Source organism: Micromesistius poutassou (genome assembly GCF_964030765.1).
Source record: "Micromesistius poutassou genome assembly, chromosome: 19".
Taxonomy (NCBI): domain Eukaryota; kingdom Metazoa; phylum Chordata; class Actinopteri; order Gadiformes; family Gadidae; genus Micromesistius; species Micromesistius poutassou.
In genome coordinates, this window is record NC_140289.1 from 12,860,839 (window position 1) to 12,866,862 (window position 6,024).

A 6,024-nucleotide genomic window follows, 5' to 3' on the forward strand; every position below is an offset into this window, starting at 1 on the left:
AGGACTGATTAAATATTCTATCTTATGTGTAGGTTTTAAATAGTCCACCACATTAACTGTTGACTTCACTGGAAATACCCAACCTTACTCACTCTACAGGGTAATGATGTTTTACAAGAAATAGGATGGAACATGTTGAAACAATGAGTCAGAGATGAAAGAAGTTCTGATCTGATAAACCAAATTGACAATTTACCAGATCTCCATGCATTGTTTTGTAATTTAACATTTATATTATATTATTATTATGCTGTGAATTTACAATAAATAAATAAAAACAATTCTGCAAGTAAGTACAAGGGGGGGGGGGGGGGGGGGTAGGTGGGGTTGGAGGGGGTTGGGGGGGCTGGAGGAGTGGGACTCACCGCCCGAGTCACATGTTGCAGACAGACAGACAGATCTGTTGCAGACAGACAGGCCCAGCCCGACTTGGGGGAGCGGGTTGTGGTGCTTTTACTGTACGAGCCACTGAAGAATGAAACCCTGTACTGGACACAGGCACCTCCAAACCAACAAAACTAATTGACACACAATTTAAAAATCAACTAAAGAACCCATGCTAGTTTCTGAAAAAATAACTTTAAATCACAAGTGGACTACAAGAGGCCTACATATTATAGCACATCTTTTCCTATATTTATATTTCTACATATGTTGCAATCATAACATTTGTCCTGTTATTTCCTGCAATATTACAACTTGCTCCTAGAAACCATCCTATCCTTTGTTGCACTCATAACATTGTGCAGTGTGCACACCTGGTTGGGTATTGAAAGGCACTATAATTGCATAGGCCTACATTATTAAGCCTACCATAATGGTGTGTTTGAGATGCCTTGGTTCGTAGCAAAGTTTCTCCCAGCTTTCTTGCGGCATTTCACTGAGGCACGCCCCCTTTTGGTCAAGCCACAATTTTGCAAATCGTGGGTCGAATAGGTCATGTTATAATATGACGTTCATTTAATGTCTACCTTGAACTGACTAAATGTTTGGTGTGTTTATTTTTGGTGTGTTTATTTTTTTAAAATAAAGGATAGGATTATATATATATATATATATATATATATATATATATATATATATATATATATATATATAATCCTAATACATATTGTATATTGATTCAACATACGTTTGATTTCTGTTGCAAATTAGTGATGGGAGGTTCGGATCTTTCTTCAGACTCAGATCTTCAGATCGTTAATTTGCAAATCCGCAAAATAGATTAAAGAACAAGATGAATGAACCCTTCACAGATACAGATCAAACATACCGGATCATAGCGGTAATGTGCATGTGTCTCTGTCTTGTCATTTAGGGCCTTGATGGACAGGTGTACAGAGGAATTTCTAAGCAGACAGGTAGACAAACAGTACACGGTATAGCCAACATTATAGTATAATAATCATAATGGTCCAGAAGGCTGTCCTGCAACCCGTTTTTTTTTAATGATTGTTTGGCCTTGATTTGACAATATTGGTATAATATAATAATATTGGTATAGTATTATATATATAGTTTGATTTATTGAACATATGGCAAAATAGGAGTTCCAACATGGAAATGGTACAAGTTAATTTTTATTGCATGGACAATGGAATATTCTATTTCAAGGTATATGATAAAAACATGGCAATACTTAGTAATCAAACAAGCCTTCCTTTTACTGTACAGTTTCAGCTTACTTACTGAGTAGAAAACATCTGCAAGAACGAAGAACGTACCAAGTGGAACATACCAAGACACTATGAGAACTCTTCCTGTGGAGGTTGGTACACTGCAAAAAAGCCAACTTGCATTTTTTGGCCTAAAACAGTCATTTAAGTTGGTTAAACTTGAAGATATAAATTATTGACAGTTTAGGCAATAATATTAGTTAGCACAACAAAGCAAGCCAGTTGTGTGCTTCAAAACGATTTGGTTGGTTGGTCATACTTATATCTTTAAGTTGGAGTTCAATATAAGGGACAACAGTTCTGCCAACTCTTAATTATTTGTTGTGAAATGCGGGAAAGCCAACTTTCCGAGTTGGCACACTGAAGACTCACTCGTGGCCGTGCTGCCTGGAGCTGCTCCACACAGGTAAGCAACCTTTCATTCAATTAAGTTAAAATGATAAGGGGATTTGATTTTATTCCCAGTTGTGTTGTGCCGCGGTATACGTTGTTTGATGGAGAAGGCGACCTACACATTTTCAGCATTTAGGCTCTTACGCAAAACAGTTTTTCAGTCATTAGCGATAGCTAACGTTAGCGGCTAACTGATGCTAGCGGCGCTGTAACTTGCCTGGGCAAATACCGGTTTATCTTCTGACTGGTTGGTATTATGTCAATTCATGTTCGATATGTTACAGCTAGTAACCATCAGGGTTAATGCCAATTCAGAATGTGGTCGCAAAATGAGCTAACATTTAATGGCAGTGTAACACAGGTGAGCACTGTGCAGCAGGGTAGTTTGACAGTAGGGACAGAGAGAGCGGGGCCTGAGTGGAACCGGAGATTGAGCCGGCTACAGGCTGCGGCTTGGTTTGCCATGCGGGTAGTTTACCGTCTGCTGGTCTCAGTATATGGCTGTGTGTTGAGACAGTGAGGAACTCGGAGAACCAGTGTGCGCGTGTGAGAAGTACATGGATGTGGTGAAGTAGGCTACAGTTATTTTAGCTCGTCCTCCATAGCTGGTCGCTAACGTCACCGGAGGTTTTATTATTTTTTTTAAGTGTTTGGGTTACAGTCCTACAGTGGGTGCATGTACTAACGTTAGGCTACAGTTATTTTCACCCTGTCCTCCGTGTTTTAGCTGGTTGCTAGGTTAATTTTCTAAAAAAAGTTTTGGGGTTACAGTCTCGCAGTGTGTGCGTGTGTGAAATGGGCCACAGTTATTTTTTAGCGTGTCCTCCGTGTTTTTCCCGGTCGCTATCCAAGTAGTGTCCTTAATATATTTTAATTGTTATTCAATGGGACAGAATATTATATTGTCAGTCTTGTCATCCCTAGTCCAGTCTGTTGTTTACATTATCAGTAAATGAATAAAATGAATTGAATTGGTAAAATGTTAATTTCTACTGACTGCTTTACTAATACGCAGCAAATTCTATGTTGTTGTATCTTTGTTTTTCAGATTGAAATTAATGCAGTGCAAGCTCTGCAAATTCACCCACGCCGTTGAAGCTGTTTTGGTGAAACACTACCGACTGCATCACAGAAGTGCATCCTGGCCTTGCATCCACCAGGACTGCTTTTGCAATTTCAGAACCATTAGTTCTTTGAAATCGCATCTTTCAAGAAATCACAGGACTGTCCCCAGGCAAGAGAACTCATCATTTCAGTGCTGGTTATGTGAATACAAGGATATTTGCTGTAAAAAGAAAATATTAATTCATTTGCATCATCACCTTAGACGCAGAGAGACAGTGTGTTGCCCATTTGTGGGGTGCAGCTTTAAAACCAACCGCCTTAATAGTTTTACTGGACATACATCACGGAATCATAAAAACCATAATCTGAGAGATTTTCTGACACCAGTCAGAGCAGTTAGTGATTTTCAGTCTAATGACACAACCCAGCCATGTAATGCAGATCCTGAAGTTGGGCTTTCTTTGACAAGTTGTCCTAGATTGGATTCCACAGAAGAAGGTGAACCCGATCGTGTACAGAATGTAGACTCTGAAATACTTCAGCACAAATTAGCTTCCCTTTTTCTTCGTATGCAATGTCTGCTACATGTGTCGAAACATGCAATACAGGCAATTATAGAAGAATTTAATGATATTTTGTCCCTTTCCAAGTGTCATACAACAGAAATTCTAAAAGAGGTTTTTGCAAAACATAATATTGAAGTTGAGGAAGAAATTATTCAAGAGATAAGTAACAGTGTGTTTGACAAAAACCCTGTACTTGTTTCTACATCAGAAAAAGGTACATTATCAACTGATTATAGGAGAAACAAATATTTCAGGGAGCATTTCTCTATCATTGACCCAACTGAGTTATTGTACGATAGGACTTCAAAAAAAGCCTTTGTTTATGTTTCTGTGAATCAGGTCGTTGAGCTTTTATTGAACAGAGCAGAGTTTCTAGAAAAACTTAATTTCAGTGAAGAGTCTACTCCAGGGTTTTACAAGACTTTCCAAGATGGTTCTTACTTCAAACAAAATGAACATTTTGGAGAAGAGGAGCTGTCAATTTCATTAGCTCTCTATATAGACGATTTTGAATTGTGCAACCCATTAGGCACATCAAAGAAAATTCATAAGATTACTGCTCTTTATTGGGTTATTCTTAATCTGCCCTCAAAGTTTCGTTCAACTTTACACTCAATTCATTTAGCTCTTCTTGGAAAGACTTGTGATGTTAAGCAGTTTGGTTTTGAAAAGTTTCTCAGTCCTTTAATTAAGGATTTAAAGTCACTGGAACAAACAGGAGTCTTTGTGCAAACTCTTAATAACTATGTAAAAGGTTCAGTATTTTGCGTCTGTGCGGACAATTTAGGAGCTCACGCGCTTGCCGGCTTTCAGGAAAGTTTCAATGTGAAGAATTTCTGTAGATTTTGTGTAACAAATCGAGGTGAAATAGCAACTACTGCAATTTCTGATTTTCAGTTACGCTCCAGAGAGCAGCACAATACATTTCTGCTACAACTTAATAATGAACATGTTCCACATGTAAATGGTGTTAAAAGTGAATGTGTATTAAGTAAGCATCTGTCATATTTTCACCCTGTCACTGGTTTTCCGCCAGATATATTGCATGATTTTTTTGAGGGTGTTTTTCCTGTTGAACTGTCTTTGTGTCTGAAAAAGTTTATTTCAAAAGGCTATATTACTTTGGACAGACTGAATAGCCTAATCACTTCATTTCCTTACAAATATTCAGACAGGGTGAATAAACCAAAGGCAGTTTCTAAATCAAATGTTGCAAAAGGCAGCATAGGAGGCAATGGACACGAAAATTGGTCCCTGTTACGATTCCTCCCTCTTCTCATTGGAAAGAGCATACCCGAACAAGAACCTGCATGGGAAATTCTGATGGACCTCAAAGAAATTGTTGAGATTGTGGTCTCACCTGTTTTTTCAGAGGAAATATTGCACTACTTGGAGATCAAGTTGTCTGATCACAGAAGGCTGCTCACAGACACTTTTCCTGACTTTAGCTTGCGCCCAAAGCACCACTTTGCTGACCATTATCCTTACCTTCTACGCTGCTTTGGGCCATTGGTGGAATTATGGACGATGAGGTTTGAATCAAAACATAGTTTCTTTAAGAAGACTATGCATTATGTTCAAAACTTTAAAAATGTACTCCTCACTCTGTCATTAAAACACCAACAGATGATGGCATGTCAGTTTGATAGTCAGAGCCTTTTCAAGCCAATGTTACATGTGGAGAAAGTAACTGACATCAAAACAACTTCTTTGGACGCTGCCCTGCGCACAGTGATTAAGAGAAAGTATCCACATCTTGAATCTGTGTCCCTTTCTAAAGACATTTATTTTCATGGGACCCGATATGTGGAGGGTATGATTCTTTCATCTGGACATTGCAGTGGACTGCCAGAATTCTACAAAATCGTGACTATAGTAGTTGACTCTGAAAAAGTAGCCTTTGTTGGCAAAAAGCTCACATCATGGTACCTTGAACATTTTAGGTCTTTTGAGCTTGTGGAGAGCATCTATGCAGACATTGACATTTTTGAACCTCAGGCTCTCAATGACTATCATCCATTGGTTGCATACACAGTGGGAGGGAAGGTGCTGGTGACTCCAAAAGTGTGCCTGCTCCACTGAAGTGACACAGAATGGTGAGTGAACTCTGATAACACATTATAGACAAAACTGTGTTGCTCTTACACACATTTTCTCTCTTTCTCTCATTCAAACAAGATGCTGTCTGTCATTTTATTTTGAAAGATTTTCTGTATGTGTTTCTGTTAGTTTTACTTCCTGTGTTTTCTCGTTTTCCCTCCTGAGTTGATTTCCTGATTTGTTTCACCTGTGTCTTGTTTCATTCACCTGTTTCCTGTTTGCAA